The sequence below is a fragment of the Thamnophis sirtalis genome, unplaced genomic scaffold (assembly GCF_051295495.1).
Source record: "Thamnophis sirtalis isolate CommonGarterSnake01/CBP01778 unplaced genomic scaffold, rThaSir2_p1.2 scaffold_11, whole genome shotgun sequence".
Classification (NCBI taxonomy): Eukaryota; Metazoa; Chordata; class Lepidosauria; order Squamata; family Natricidae; genus Thamnophis; species Thamnophis sirtalis.
The window spans coordinates 23,612,229-23,629,284 of NW_028261391.1; the positions used below are offsets into that span (position 1 = coordinate 23,612,229).

The 17,056-nt window shown below is 38.8% G+C and overlaps 1 protein-coding gene across 1 annotated transcript in view; it reads right to left on the bottom strand.

The window, feature by feature from the left end:
- The window catches only part of TIPARP (TCDD inducible poly(ADP-ribose) polymerase), a 37,108-nt gene that overhangs the window by 8,434 nt on the left and 11,618 nt on the right, over nt 1–17,056 (bottom strand). The window lies entirely within an intron of this gene.

The window sequence follows — 17,056 nt, forward strand, 5'->3', positions numbered from 1 at the left end:
TATGGGCTTCTCATTATTCTCCAATCCCGTAATCAACTCTCAATTCTCCATCCCCTGGAGCTTTAATTTAGCTTAGTTTTTCCTTCAAACAGATCTGCAAGGAGGATATTATTAATTAGAATGTTCTAAGAGTTTGTATGTAGACACATAAATCTTCCACAAAAATCTTCAGTCCTTTCATGCTTCATTCTCCCAGTAATTTTTATTTTAATAGTACACATTATCTATTCTTTCATATCTATCTTTCTCGATTTGATTTGGGAACTGAACAGAATATGGGCAGAAACCAGAAAACAAAAAGAAAATGGGGAGATATTGTAGGACTATCAGACCTGGGTTGAAAATTTCTAGATGACTACTTGACGGATCATCTGAATAAAGTAGTAGTGTTCTTTATAATCTCTTTGCTGCCCTTAAATCTGCATTTTTGCAGCCCATTCTGATAATTTGAGCTATTGAGAACAAGGAATAGAAACCATGCTCCAATAAATGATACAATCACCAGCACTACCATCCAAAACAAAGACCAGGTAGAATTTAATCTGCCTTCTTTGATTACTTTGACAGGCTTTGATAGATTCCCCCCTTCTTCATCACCACTGCAATAAATCCCGGACGGACAAATACAGTACACTCTATGGAGTGATGTTTTTTCCTTATACATGCATAATGCAAGGAACATTTATTTGTATGAATTTGGCTACCAACAATTATTTTCGGATTTAAAATGTTATAATATTGTTGAACTACTTCTGATAATAAAGGATTTTATGTCCTTTATGTTTTACATTACCATATATTTTATCACGTCTAAATTATTTACTAAAATGTTGTACATTGTCTGCAGGTACGCTGCACAACAGGTGGAGATATTTTTTTAAATTAATTAAACAAATAAATGAATAAACTGTTCCTTTCTCTAGAGCACATTCGATAAGCTGGGGATCTCCAGAAATGGGGATAGAACCCATCCAAGACTACATACAACTCTTGAGTACTTTCCAGCCTGGGCTGTATTGGTCTCTCTTTGTTCTGCATTGCTATGGAAATTCTTATGATAGGTATAATCGCTTCTTTGGTTATTAGACAGAACTCCAGCAAATGGAAGATAAGATATTTTATGATACCATTGCTTCTTTGCAGTAAGACATAATATCCTTGTAAAGCAGAAGCAGGACAAAAGCCAACCAGATTGTATTTTTTTGCACTGTGTATAGCGTTCATGGTTCAAATAACCCTTTCTGACTTCCTAATTACCTCCAGGGTTAAGGTAAGTTGTTTCGTTATGGGTAGTTTGTTACAGATCCATGGGCCTTTCTCCTTTTCTTCATTAACAACCCACTGACTACTCCTACTTCCTACTCAATATAGTTGGAGAAATACCTGAATATGACATATTTTATAAACTCATCACATTTTGAATGAAATGTTAAAGAATTCAATCTGACAACTGCTTTTGTGAGCATGATATGTATTGATTGCTTGCACATTCCAAGGGAGCTGCAGTTTATATTGTCCTCTTATAATTTGTGCTCCCAAAGCCTTGGAGGCAAAGCAAGACTTTAAAAAAATATCTCCCCCCCCACCCCCGCTAATATTATATGTAGCACAGCACTCTCTCTGGGAGTTCATCTACAATTTTTTTTTAGTATGAGCAATCGTTCTTTGAGTTTTCAGAAAAAAATATGGAGCATTTTCTAATACAGATATTCCCCAACTATAGCTCAAAAGCATGCGAATGCGAATAGATAAATAGGTACCATGAGAAAGATAACACTGTTCCGTGCACCTCGGCATATGCTGGCCACGTGATCAAGAGTCTTCAGACAATGCTAGCTCCCTTGGCTAAGAAACGGAGACGAGCACCACCCCTAGAGTTGGGCATGACTGGACAGGATAAACCTTTACCTTTAATTTGCCTATCAATTCAGATTTAATCCAGAAATTCATTTTAGAGAACCTAAAGTTTTGTGCTTTCATCTGACCATAGGAAAGCATAAAAGGTCAAATGACTCCATCTTTTTTTCACTTTATTAAAAAAAAACTTTGATAATATATTCAAACTCAAATGAGCCTTCTTAGAGGGATTTACCCACCAGATTCCAGATGGATAGCATTTCAGAGACACACTTATCTGTTAGAATCTTCCAGACTCAGAATGAGTACCATATTTGCTAGGTAACTACTTGCTTAAATCTATGGACGACTTGATTCCCATCTCCCTTCTACAACAACTTCATAAAAGAGTGCACATCAAACTACTTAAGATTACTATATTACATTATTGCGTATAATGTAAAAAAAACCCACAATTTTAATGACAAGTTAAGAAGCAGAGTAGAGTGTGAACACAGTGAAAGTAAGGATGAGTTATAAGAATAGAAGGTATGGAGAGGTAGAGTAAATGATGCTGTAAACAGATTTAGCTATTTTTAAATTTTTCTTATCATATTGTATCTGATTTATTCTAATTGTTACTTCTCATTCTTTTTCTGTGTTTTGCATATATATGGCTGCTTACTTCAAAAGGGATTCGGCTGGTGGCTATGCACATGTGCATCTGAAACTTCATGGTGATTTAGAAATTCAACATTCAAATTCTATATTGCCACACAGCTCATTTGCAATTTCCTGTGCCTTCCAGATGTACTAAATGGCAATTACCAGAGCATGGAGTCATGTACCAAATTTACTGCATGGCTCCTTTGAAATACAGAGCCCAATCTTAGTTTTAAAAGTCCCTGGGAAAGAAAATAAAATTTAAAAATTGCTAAGGAGCACAGTCTAATTATACTCTGTTTTGTGAACTATAAGAAGTTGCTTTTAATGAAATGGTGGTAGGGAGAGAAGATGATTTGGAAGAGTCTTTATAAGTGGATTGGGAAGTAAAGTGGTAAAGGTTCCCCACCATTAGCTCTAAGGAGAATAACATCATTTGTCACTATAGCCACATTCTGTTCTTAGTGGTACTAAAAGACATACAGCATTTCTAATTTAGTCTCTACCACATTTCCCCGAAAATAAGGCAGGGTTTTATTTTCTTTTGACCCCCAATCCCAAATAAGCACTTTGCCTTATTTTGGGGGAGGTCTTATTATTTTTGAGGTGCAGGAGGCGGCAAGTGTGGTCACCTCATGGCTGCTGCTATGTTGAAATATTTATGGGAAGGTCTTATTTTCAGGGGAAGGCTTATTTTAGCGCATGCGCTCAAAAGCCCGATTGGGCATATTATCCAGGGAGATCTTATTTTCGGGAAAACAGGGTAGTAAAAGAAGGAAGGGTTGAATTCAGCTTGTTTTGCAGGAGAAGGCATGCAAAATTGTGCTAAAGTTCATCAACTCTCCTTAAAACCTCTACGACAGATTATAAACACACACAAACACTGTGCTGATCCTACCACCGATAGCTGAATGAAAAAGATCTGCAAGCTCTAGTAATTAAAAACCAAGGGATACATTTAAAAAATGGAGTAAAACTAAAGGTAAAGACCAAACTAATGACAGTAAGTAGAACAATCAGTCTTAGAAGTGACAATGAAAATAATTGGAGTGGTAGATGGCCTCTATTATTGATCAACCATTAATAGTAAAGAAATAGACAGTCAAAAATACACCACAGACTAGCAACTTAGTAGAGCAGTCATGGATGCCTTGGGAAATATATTCAAATGCTGTGATGTGTCTCTCCCTACAAAGATCAGAATTGTGTAAAGCAACAGTATTCCTTCTGCCATTCTGTGGAAGCCAAGGTTGATCTTTGAAGAAGCGGGATATGAAGAATTGATTATGCCAAGCTCTCTGGAGAAGGCTCTAAAGATGGAAAGGTGGGAAGAAAAAGAAGAAGACAAGCAAAGTGGATAAGCTCAGTTACAGTGGGGATGACTGCATCATCCGAAGAGCGGAAAGGCCAAGCTAGGACAGACTGTCATAAAGAAAATCTATGTGGTTGCTAGGAGTCGAAAATGACTTAATGGCACATAATCAAATAAAACGGAGAGGTTTTTAAAACACTCTCCATCCAAACTTTTGAAGAGAGCATCTGCTTTTAGCAAATTTGGCTACTTAAAAATGCCAGTCCACTTCTGGGAAAGCTGTGAGGAAGACATTGCTCTCTCTGTTCTTGCTCAGAACACATCTGTGGCTGGTGGAATCTCAAAAGTTCAATTAGCATGTGCAGGACTACTATTAGTAAAGAAAGTCTCAGTGTGGGTTACGGTTCCTTGCAACCTACCCATCCAATAAATGATAAGTAACACTTTGAACTCATAGACTGCATTTGCTATTCAAGAAAGGACTCCAAAATCTGCCTAACTGGACTCTATCACAAGAAACTTCCTTAAGTAAGCTTATTTCTTGTTAGTAGCGAAAACATTTCCAAATGATTTTATTAATTTGCATTTCACCAAAAAGAACACAAGCCATTTCTGCAAGGAGTAGAACTTACTTAATTTCAACCAGAGCATTGAGTCAAAAAGGGAACAGAAGCCTAGTGCTGAAGACGCTCACCTCCCACTTGGAAGGTTGAGGGTTCAGTCCCAGTAGGAAAGATGTTTCTTTCATAGGGTGCAAAGAAAACACATCTGCTGCAAATTCCATGTAGGCATCAGGAAGGGCATTCAGCCAGTAAATGCTCAGCTCCATCCAGTCACACAGACTCTACCCCAAATAAGGACCACAGGGTTGTAAAATGGGAGGTTTTTTTATTTAATCAAAAAGGCTTAATCTTTAAAAAAATATAATATTGGAATGTGTGAATAATTGGATGGGAAACCCCAGAACTATAGGCTAAGCTTAGAAGTTCAAAAAACATCCCAGAACAAGGAAACTACTGCCAAATTGTTGACAGGAATCCTTCTTAGATATCTCTACACAGTCACCCATAAGTCAAATTAAAAGTGGCACAGCAAAAGTTGCTTCTAATAATTTTGCAGAAATGTCAGCAACTTCCCGAACATGCAAGGAACTGAGCAACACATAATCCTCCAAGTATTGAACTCAGTTCTGATTAATCTAGATATAAAACAGTGTAGCTATACCAAGTCGCCTAAGTTTTTGTAAGTTAGGAACAAGTCATCTAGCTAAGGAGAACTAGACACAACATTAAATAGCTAGCTGCGGATAGGCTTTACAAGGGTTAACACAACCATCAAGCTCACATTGGTTGTTGAACTGTAGTTTCCAAGAGTCAGCATCTGTATCCTGGCGGAATCTAGCACCTTAACAAGCCACTCATTTGAGGAATGGATCAAGCTCAAACTGAATTATCAGCTGTCATACTAGCTGACAAGAATTATGGGTTCATCAGTTTTAATATTTTATAATATTTGCTACTGGAAGGATGTGTCTCAGTAGTTGGATAATTACATTTATTTAATAATTATAAAAATTATACAAAATGTTAAATCAGAACATGAGTTTGTTGAATTAATTAGTATACAAAAAGGAACAAACCTTTATCAATAATAATTTATTAAAATGTGTACGCCATCCAACTCTCAATAACTCTAGGGAGCTCACAAGTAGACTCAAAATCATCTACATAATCTCAAATGAATTCTGGATTATCATCTCAATTCTGCCCTATTATAACACTGGAGGTACCATCAGCCTACTTTATAGTGATTTGTGTGAGGATCAGGATTTCTGCTGATAGTACACAGGAAAGTACAACATGAAATCTGAAGGTTTGATATCATGAAAGTTACAAAAAATTCTACAATGGTGAAAGAAGTGGTGACTTTCAGCCATAAAGCCTATCCAACCTCCCAAGAGTTGACAGGAGCCATGGGGGAGCAGTGGTTAGACTGCTGTATTGCAGGCTAATTCTGCTGAATACCAGGGGTTCGATCCTCACCAGCTAAAGGTTGACTCAGCCTTCCAAGGTTGGTAAAATGAGGGCCCAGACTGTTGGGGGCAATATGCTGACTCTGTGAACTCTGTAAGACTTTGTAAGCTTAGAGAGGGCTGTAAAACACTGTGAAGCAGTATATAAGTCTAAATGTCATTGCTATTACTCCTAGTAAAACACATCCCTTTGCATCACATGTTGACACGGCACGAGGGCACAAAAATGAGTGCGTACAAGAGAGCCAGACGCAGGTTGATTTCCATGCACAAATTACTCAATAAAAACTTCTGCAGACATGATTTTCCTAATCTGCACATAGGGCGTGGAAGCAGCATTCATATTCAATTAATGCCTTGCTGAGAAAGACAGGGCAGACTATAGGAGTCAGTTCATCGTGCCCTAACGGCTTCCATGTACCACATTAACTTCAGCCTCCTGGCTAAAAGTCTCCTGACAGGAGACAGGAGGATAATGTGCCCCGTCTTTTAAGGATCTGCTTCAGTGACTATGCCCTGATTCATCAGCACTGGTCAAGTGGTCTGTGCCCTGCAGTTATAAGGGAGGAAGGAGGAAAACCACATGCAGAACGAGGTTTTGCTTAATCACTCTTGGAAACTGGCTGACAAAGCTCTTTGTTCCCCTTTTGCCAAACCCTTTGTGGCATAGCAACAGTAGCTAGGCATGCACGCAACACAACCAAAGTTAACATAGAATGCAATTCCTAGTTTCCAAGTTTTAAAGTAATTCAGTGAAGGAGAGTATGTGGAAGTCAATGCCTCCTTTCAGGTTACTGAGAAAACATAAAGCAGGACACGGAGCAATTTGCTGTATGGAACAGAGGAGAGATTTGAGTGCCAACATCTCTGGCAAAATTACACAGAAGCAGAGAATTTTTATCCCTTCCATGAAAACCGGGCTCGGAAAAAACAACTTCTGCAATAGGAGTGGACAAATTGCAAGTTTGTTTGTGACTCTTATTTAAGTATTTCAAACATTTATGTAGCAGCCCATCTTGTAACTAATTCTTGGCAGCTCCCAATCAAAAGTTTAAACAGCACAAAAGCCATCTTAAAATTATAAAAATGAAACATAATGTATTTAAAACAGAAATCTGATGCTAAGTCAAACCTCTGATGTGCAAGCTACCTCATCTTATTCCAGTGGTTTTTTTGGGTGTGTGTATGTGTGTGTGTGCCAGATCTTCATAGCTTTACCGAAAGCTAGGAAGTCTGCTAAAAAGTCCAGGGGCAGGGTAGGAGATCCCATGGAGAACTCACGCTAGCCACTCACATTAGATGGCAATATTTAGGCAAAGAAACTAGAAGCATGCCCATCTTATCTGCCCTGGTAGGATGGGGAGATGTCCTTAGGGAGTTCCACAGATAATCTGGCTCTGATTCTTTCAGTTCATTGTAACTTTCAAATCACAAAGAGAGACAAAGCACTACTTAAAATATTATCAAGAAAAATACAGCTGACAAACAAAAGAAGCTTTTCCAAAAAAACCCAAAATGACCTCAACCATTTTTAAACAGAAAGCGCAGTTTTCAAACCCCTAACAATTCAATTACAAATAAAGCCAATTTGGGAATAACAGCCTGGTTTCAAGATCATTATCAGTATTTACGAATCTAAATAATTAAGTACGTTTGTTTTAAAGCATGGATACAGTCCACAAATTTGAAGAGGTGTAAATGTCAGCTCACATTTTCCAAAAAGGTGGTCCAGAACAAACTTTAAATTTAATTCAATTAAGCTTCAGCTTTGTTGAAAGTTAATCAAATAAAATTTATATGTTCACTCCTATGTACAGTATGAGAAATGTTTCCTCCTTATGTCATATTAAATAATACAATTTGGAATTATTTAAAGGAATTTTCTATCCCAAAGTACTGTTACAAAGAATGACCTTTCTAAGAGTCTAAAGTAAAGGGTGGATTCCTAAGACTTCTTTAATTGAAAATTATAGACTTTTGTTTATCTAAGTGATGCAAATTACCACTAAAAATATCACCTAAAATTTCACCAGTTAATCCCATTATGTGTTTCTAAAGGAACTGATGTTTAATATTTGATTTCTAATTACTATTATATTGTAAGAAAAAATAAGAGACAAATGTAAAAAAAATTCTACTATACAATCAACACATTGCTCCATCGATCTGATATTTCTCTCGAAAAAGATTTAGTAATAGAACAATTTGTCCACTTTTACTAAGTGAATACACCAATCTAAATTGTTAATTTTTGCAAGTATTCTGACAAAGAGTCCTGTTTAAACAGCATAGAAGTTGCTCTAAGTAGCACATCTTCCAGGGCAAAGGAAACGGATACCAAAGCAGAGAACAGGACCAATTTCTCATTGTCAATTTACACTTAAATGACTAAAAAGGCAAACTGAAACTTGAGACATGGACTTCTGTCATTCTGTACTATCCCGCCATCCCAAAAACACTCCCAATTATAGAACAATAGCAGTTATAGACAGTTCACACAGGTGCACAAATAGGGAAATGATAAGACTGGGGAAGACATCACAGGTGGTAGACTGACAAAAAGCCTCAGTTTCCAAAGAGACTTATGACCATTTTTCACACTTACGACCACTGCAGCATTCCCATGGTTACATGAGCCAAGGTGGCGCAGTGGTTAGAGTGCAGTACTACAGCCACTTCAGCTGACTACTAAGCTGCAGTTCGGCGGTTCAAATCTCACCGGCTCAAAGTTGACTCAGCCTTCCATCCTTCCGAGGTGGGTGAAATGAGGACCCAGACTGTGGGGGCGATATGCTGACTCTGTAAACCGTTTAGAGAGGGCTGAAAGCCCTATGAAGCGGTATATAAGTCTAACTGCTATTGCTACATGACAAAAATTCGGATGCTTGGAAACTGGCATGTATTTATGATAGTTGCAGTGTCCCGTGGTCATGTGATCACCTTTTGTGTGACCTTCTGTCAAAATTAATGGGGAAGCCAGATTCACTTAACAACCATGTTACTAACTTAACATTGCAGTGATGCACCTGACAACTTGCCAAGAAAGGTCATCAAATGGGACAAAAAAGTCACTTAACAACTGTCCTGTTTGGCAATAGAAATGTGGGGCTCAATTGTAAGTTGAGGACTACCTGTATTGAAAGCAATTCTATTTAAGAAAGAAATGCTTAGATGTAGTAAAGACTGGGCCTCCTGTGGATAAAAAAAACCCCTTGTCCACAAAACATTTTTCTATATTATATTTATTTTTATATCCTTAACTACATGAGAAAATGACATTTCCTATTTTATCTTCTGAACAATAATCCCTTGAGGAAAGTTGGGCTGATATGAAGTAACTAATCCTGAACTCTCTATGAGCATCATGCTCTTCATTACTATCCAACTGTAGCTACTATAGGACTACTACTTAGGGCCATGATGGCGAACCTATGGCAAGTGTGCCACAGATGGCACGCTGAGCCCTCTCTACGGAAAAATGAGCCATCGCCCTACTTGAGCTTCACTGCGCATACGCCTCCCGCCGGCCAGCTGATTTTTGGGTCTCTGTCACACATGTGCAGGGGGCGGGGTGCATGCAGGAGACATAAACGCATGCACAGGGGAGAGTCGTGCACATGTGCAGGGGAAACACAGGCCCACTGTGGTCCATTTTTGGTCCCAGGAGGCTGCAGGAAGGCCTACTAGGCCAAAACTAGGCTGTGGGGGGAGGATGAGGGAATGCAAGGGGGGGTCATGTGTGCAAGGCACGGGGACGTGTCACACATGCATTGCATTATGGGTGTGGGTGTGCACACGAGCCAAGGTGGCGCAGTGGTTAAATGCAGCACTGCAGGCTACTGCTAGATCAGCAGGTCAGCGGTTCAAATCTCACCGGCTCAGGGTTGACTCAGCCTTCCATCCTTCCGAGGTGGGTAAAATGAGGACCCAGATTGTTGGGGGCAATATGCTGACTCTCTGTAAACCGCTTAGAGAGGCCTGAAAGGCCTATGAAGCGGTATATAAGTCTACTGCTATTGCTAAGTCTACTGCTATTGCACATGCTTTCAGCACACGACAACAAAAAGGTTAACCTTCCCTGACTTAGGGCAATGGGAATTGATACCATTCTCAGCATGGATTTTTTTTATTTTTTATTTTTACAAATTCTCTCTATTCATTTGTACCATATAAAGGCCAAGCATTTGATAGTAATATGCAAAACAGTTTGATTCAAACCAATTTCCTATTCCATTTTTAATGTGAAGTATTAAAGTATCCTAAACTTGAAACAAAAACTGCTTTGAGTACGAAGTACTATTTCGAGCTTGGAACACTTTTAAACATGCACAGAGATTTGGAGGATGTTTTTCCTTCTTCGTGGCTAACAAAACTAAAACACAGGTGGTAATCAGAAGTTTCTTGGAACAATTCACTTGAATAGGCTGAACTGGATTGCTGGGTTCACCTATGCCTTCTTTTCCTGTTAGGCTGCCATGCATTTATTACCCCTATACAAGGAACAGACTGACCTAGATCAAACCAGGTGACAGCTGCTTCCCCAATCTTATCATCATAGTAACAGAAGTAAACAGGAGAGTGTTGACAGTTACCTACTCTGCCCCCACCACTTCCAACATGTGTCTTTCAGTTTTCTGAGATCTATAAGGAGAGAGTCTAATCACTTTGTTTCCTGTATAAACACAGCATACGAGTTTGCAGGAACTCATAACACAGATATCCACAATCATTCAAAGCGGCTCCTATTTTAGATCTTTTGATTCTTTTAGTCTTGGGCACAGCCCAAGTACCCAGCCGATGCAATTCTCAGAACCAGCCCAGAAATCAAATTCATCTGTATTGATTCATAGTAAGTTATCTCTGTCAATGAAACAGCATACAGGTAGTCCTTAGCTTATGAACATAATGGAGTCCATTATGATCATACATAAGTCAAACTGAGTCATCACGTGACTGACTCAATTTTACAAACTTTTTTTTCCCTGTGGCAGTCATTAATCAAATCACCATGGTCATTAAATTAATATGTGGTCATTAAGCAAACACAGCTGTTACTAAGACAGCTCACTGTTCAATATGGAACATTTTTGCCCGAAACCAGAAGTAAACACCAGCTTTTGGCAAAAATGGTGTAAACTGCCATCATGCTGCCAATAACTATAAAGGAGGATTAGTTGTCAAGCATCTGAATAGGGTCACATCAGAAGGGGGGGAGGGCATCAGAACTTGGTGGGATTCAAATTTTTCTACTACTGGTTCTGTGGGTGTGGCTTGGTGGGCATAGCAGGGGAAGGTTACTGCAAAATCCCCATTTCGTCCAGATCAGCTGGGACTTGGGAGGCAGAGAATAGATGGGGGGGGGGGGGCAGTCAGAGGTGATATTTACCGATTCTCTGAACTACTCAAAATTTCTGCTATTGGTTCTCCAGAACTGGTCAGAACCGGCTAAATACCACCTCTGGTCACAAGTTCCTTTTGGAGGGGCTCTAAGCTACAGTCGTTAACGGTCATAAATTGAGGAGTACGGACACAGATTACCCTGCGTAATTTTTCAAGTTAGGTAAACTTTGACTTCCAGGAAAACATGGATTTTAAGTTAAAAGAACATGGACTTAAAAAGCTACAGGACTTTAAAAAAAAGTCTGACGTCTTCATATCAAAATATAATCTGCAACCCATGTTGAAAGCTAAGAAAAATGCCAACAGTTTCAGTTATGGCAATCTTGATTCTGATCATATTGTACAACAGATGCAAATAAAAATAAGTTCCATTATGTACTAGAATTTATTTTTAAATAAGCTATCGGGACACCTGCAGCTAAAATAGCAAACACTTTGACTCAACAGGAGCAGCTTTATGTGCCTTTATATGGTGCCAGAAGTATAATCACTACATTCTGTTTTGAAAAACAGATTAGCAGAAAACCTTTGAACTTCCTGTTCCAAATGCAAGGGGGAAATTATTTACATGGCACTGGGCCTACACATGAAAAAGAATCAGATTGCAAGAATGTGAAGATGATAAAATGAACTGAACTATGCTAGTCAGCAGATGGATTTTGCCTTGTGAATCCTCCTTAGCATGATTTTTAAACTTACACACAAGGTTTTTAAAATTAACACACACACACACACACACACACACACACACAGATGTGTTAAATCTATTTGCTGAGGCTCTTGTATGTAAGGGAGCATTCAAAATTCTACCCACAGAGTAGCACAGTCCATTCTTTTAACATATTCTCACCACACAGCAAATTCCCCATTCTTCTTTGTAATCATGGCTTCAGATGAAGAGTAGAGGTTCCAACTCACCATTAATCAAAACATGTTCCTCCCTGACAACCAACTTAATTTTGTTTCTCAGTCTGGGCTCATAAAAAAATAAAGATATTTGTAATAATGTTGAAGAAAATTAACTAGAATTAACCATTTTAACGACTCTAAACTTTGGAAAAAAATGTAAAGTTTATTCAAAATATACATCCTTCTAAATTTAGGAGGACTGACTTCCATGTAAGTATGCATGTTATCAACTGCCAGAAGAGCCCCATATTACATAGTCAATGCAGATTGTAAAAAGTGAAAAAGTAGTATGTTATACGACTGGCAGTCCAAGGACAACCACTTGAGAGATATAAGCAGAATGTCTATAAAAGCCTCCTAAAAATTATGAAAATAAAAACAGACTTCAATAAGCATAAACTACTAATTCCAAGGAGATTTTAGGGAAGGGGAAGACAGCTTGAGCAAGAAAACCGGAATGGGTATTCCCCCACTTTGTGTTTTCCCCAATTCCTTATCAGTATAGAGTCCATTCCGTTCTTTCATGGCCCCAAACAATTCTATGCCCAAAGAAAAAGTCAAGGCCATGTGCTCTACCACTTCACTCCTTGCGGATTTGGACAAAGCAATCAGCCAAGCAAGTGATAGCACAGAGGGACAGCAGCTGTGAGGGAGATGCCAAGTACAAACAAGCCCCCTTTAACTGGCATAGGCTATGGCAGCTGCTCAATACTTCTCACCCCCCACATCCACCCCTATCTGTATGTATGGCTATTTATTCTTTCTTACATTGCCAACAAGGTTGGGCAGCAGAAAAGAAAAAGGAATGCAAGGTTGAATTTAAGTTTTAGAATAGATACAGGGGGTAAGATCAACTGAAAAGCAAGCTACTTGTAGGGCACTTTGTTCTTTAGCCTCTGGATGAGCCATTGGTCCAGAATCATGAATGGACTTAAAAGCACCAAACAATGAAGGTATTGTGGATACCAAGTGCAGTGATGGGTCACTGTGCCATGTAAGCCATTCAAAACAAAGGGGAAAAAACAAACAGCTATCCCCTGCAGGTTACTACCCAAGGCTGGCTGCAGCTTGTCCATCTCTTGGATACTCAGAACTGCTGAATTAGACATTTCCTTGTTCCTGGCAAGCTATGCAGATAGTCCGCTGAAGTTTTAATAGCTTTAGCCAAATCAGAGTGGTAACCATGTGAACTAGGAAGCTCACAAGCTAAATGCTAAAGGAGTCAGGTTCAAAAATACCACTACCCATGTTGAGTTGCCAGGATACACAACATCATCTGAAAAACAGAGAGGGAAGTTGCAGTGCAGCGGCCACATGTAGGCTCCATGTGAAACTGGGATGGGCTTCAAAAGTTCAGGTTTTCTAGACTTCATTGGAAACTAGAAGAATCCAATGCACAACACATTAGTTGGGTTTATAAAACACATTAAATTAAACCCAGGGGAGAAAACCATAATTCATGTAATGTACTATGCCTAAGTAATGAAATCATAGTATGACTTAAATCAATAATAAAGTTCTCCCAACACGCAAACAGAAGGGTCGGGTATCTTAGCACTGGACTACAAATTAAACCTCATCGTATACTAAGTCACAAATTAACCAATCCCATTGAATCCTAACATGTTACTTAAACTTAACTATTGGGAATATGCAAAAATGATAATGTGAATTGGTAAAATAAGAATAATTTGGTTTTTTAAAAAAAAGATTAGTGGACAGGTTTGCTCCAAAAGATATTTCATGGCAAATTCAAGGGATCATGTTCTTCACTAAATCTCACGTGGATCCTGGAAGAAAAAGAATCCCTAAAGAAGGCAATCCAACATGTTAATGCAGTCATGTGAAGAAGTAATCACCTCATGTATTCAGTTATTCATTGCATTATTCTTACCAGCAAACAGATACTTCCTCTAGGTACTAATAACTTCTCACATGGCTATGTAGAAAGTTAGGCCAATTTCTCCAAAATGAACTGCTTCAACTCCCCAACCCTAACAGCTGAGTTTTCTAGCATTTCCTAGCTTATTGCCATAAACTTTCTATGGGTTTAACTCCGATGATTCAAAAATGCTGGATTTGTTTTGCTTCATCTGCTAAATTTGTTCATACAATATATGGAGACCCTTTGCCTTGCTCCACAAACCACTCCTGTTTCAGCATTAGCTGAAAGAAAGATAAGACGGCCTGCCAATTATTTTGATACAAAACAGAATATACATTTCCTTTAATTGTGGCATGTCTGAAGCAGCAAAGCATTCCGAAACCATGACTGAATCACTTCTATGCTTAACAGTTGGTATGAGGTTCTTATTGCAAATGAAATGTTTGGTTTCTGACAAATACAACAACACCCACATAGCTAAGAAGTTTCAATTTGATTCATTTGGTTTTTGGAGCATTACGCCAGAAATCTCAAATAAAATACTTGGGAAGCTTCACTATCGCTCCCAATCTTCTCCATTATCAAGACTATATAACTTTTCTGCTAATATTCAGTGGCAATTAAAATGCAAAAATTATGAAAACCTAAAAGGAGTGCAAATAGATTTTTACAGAATTGTTTTTGATGAACAGATACTAAAATATTTAAGATATTTAAGATATAGAGGAGTTCCGCCTTTTTTCCTAAATAGAACAAACCAGGGAAGCTTGGCAGCCTACAAGGTTAGGATACCCCGATGAAGATTCTCAGCCATCTAGGTAGAGTAGTTTGGAAGCTGATTCATAGCAACTGGACTTCTTGTTGATTCAAAAACATGTCGCTGCTTATCCAAGTAGCTTCTTCAGTTGAACTGAACAAGTAGTACAAGTAGTGAAATGTTTCAAATCAACAAGAAGTTCAATTGCCATAACTCAACTTCCAGAGACCTTTAAGTCCCTTTGGGACTTAATATCAGCCCTTCTAAATGCAGCAAATCCCAGGCCACCAGAATTCTCTCCAAGTACAGGGAGTCCTCTACTTATAACAGCATATTTAGTGACCGTTTCAAGTTACAATGGCACTGAGGGAAGTATGCAGTGGAGTACCCCAAGGCTCTGTTTTGGGCCCAGTACTCTTCAACATCTTCATCATTGATTTGGATGAGGGAACAAATGGGGAACTCATCAAATTTGGAGATGACACCAATCTGGCAGGAATAGCCAACACTATAGATAGGCTAAAGATACAGAAGATAGGCTAAAGATACAGAAGGATCTTGACAAACTTGAACATTGGGCACTAGCTAATAAAATGAAATTCAATGGTGAAAAGAGTAAGGTTCTACATTTAGGCAACAAAAACGAAATGCACAGGTACAGTATAGGTGGTACCTTGCTCAACAGTAGTAACTGTGACAGGGATCTTGGAATCCTAGTGGACAACCATTTAAATATAAATCAGCAGTGTGCAGCAGCTGCCAAAAAAGTCAACACAGTTCTAGGCTGCATAAACAGAGTAGAATCAAGATCACATGAAGTGTTAATACCACTTTATAATGCCTTGGTAAGGCCACTCTTGGAATACTGCTTTCAGTTTTGATCACCACGATGTAGAAAAGATGTGGAGACTCTAGAAAGAGTGCAGAGAAGAGCAACAAAGATGATTAGGGGACTGGAGGCTAAAACATGAAGAACGGTTGCAGGAACTGGGCATGTTTAGTTTAATAAGAAAGACTAGGGGAGACATGATAGCAGTGTTCCAATATCTCAGGGGTTGCCACAAAGAAGAGTGAGTCAAACTATTCTCCAAAGCACCTGAGGGTAGAACAAGAAGCAATGGGTGGAAACTAATCACGGAGAGAAGCAACTTAGAACTGAGGAGAAATTTCCTGACAGTTAGAACAATTAATCAGTGGAACAGCTTGCCTCCAGAAGTTGTGAATGCCCCAACACTGGAAGTCTTTAAGAAAATGTTGGATAGCCATTTGTCTGAAACGGTATAGCAGTGTTTCTCAACCTTGGCGACTTTAAGTCCTGTGGACTTCGGCTCCCAGAATTCTCCAGCGAGCTGCGAATGCTGGCTGGGGAATTCTGGGAGTTGAAGTCCGGACATCTTCAAGTTGCCAAGGTTGAGAAACACTGATCTAAAGATAGTTTTCCACTTAAGATACATTAATATAATTTAGTTTATTCAGCATGAAATGGAGCCTAGTTATGTACTATATATTCTGCAATATTGGGACTGTCGTTGAGTCAACAGCAGGTCAGAGATGACAGTTGCTCTTTAAAAATTATGATTTAAATCAACTCCAACTTAAATCAGCCTTTTTGCTAGTGATTTAAATCGACTTGATTTAAATCCAATCCATCCTGCTTGAGATGGAAGCTGTGTTGGTAAGGATGTTTGGGCCCACTCCTCAGGCATAGAAATCTATGGTCCAATTCTCATTTGAGACATAAAGGAATATGCTTTCTTACCAAATTCAATGACATGGCATTTTTTTCCCTTGCAGTTTCAGAAGATTTCAGCTGTCCCATACATGTTCAGAGCATTTCAACAATTGTTCTTCCCACCCAGAAGGCGAGGCTGGGTACGAAGGGAAACATTGCAGAGTCCAATGTGAGTCAGTCACCGAGACCAAAGGTGACTCAGATTGGAGCCTGCAACGTTATCCTGGGACATGTACACCTTTTGTTCGGGACAAAGGGAAATGCTGATGGGAGAATACACTAATTTGCTGCCCTTAAACTGTTCTATATTAAAACTGAAAAGACAGTATCAGTTGTTGCCTTTTCACTAAGACAGTTCTCATTTGGACGGCAAAATTTTTAATCAGCATCCCTTTTCCCGCTGACTCAAGGATAGAAGGAATGCACATCAATGGGAGGAAGTATCCTTTGTCTATCATTGTAATGTACTTGAGTATAAAATAATACAGCTGCCAGATTTAGGCTGCAAACCATGGCTGACAAAGAAACGT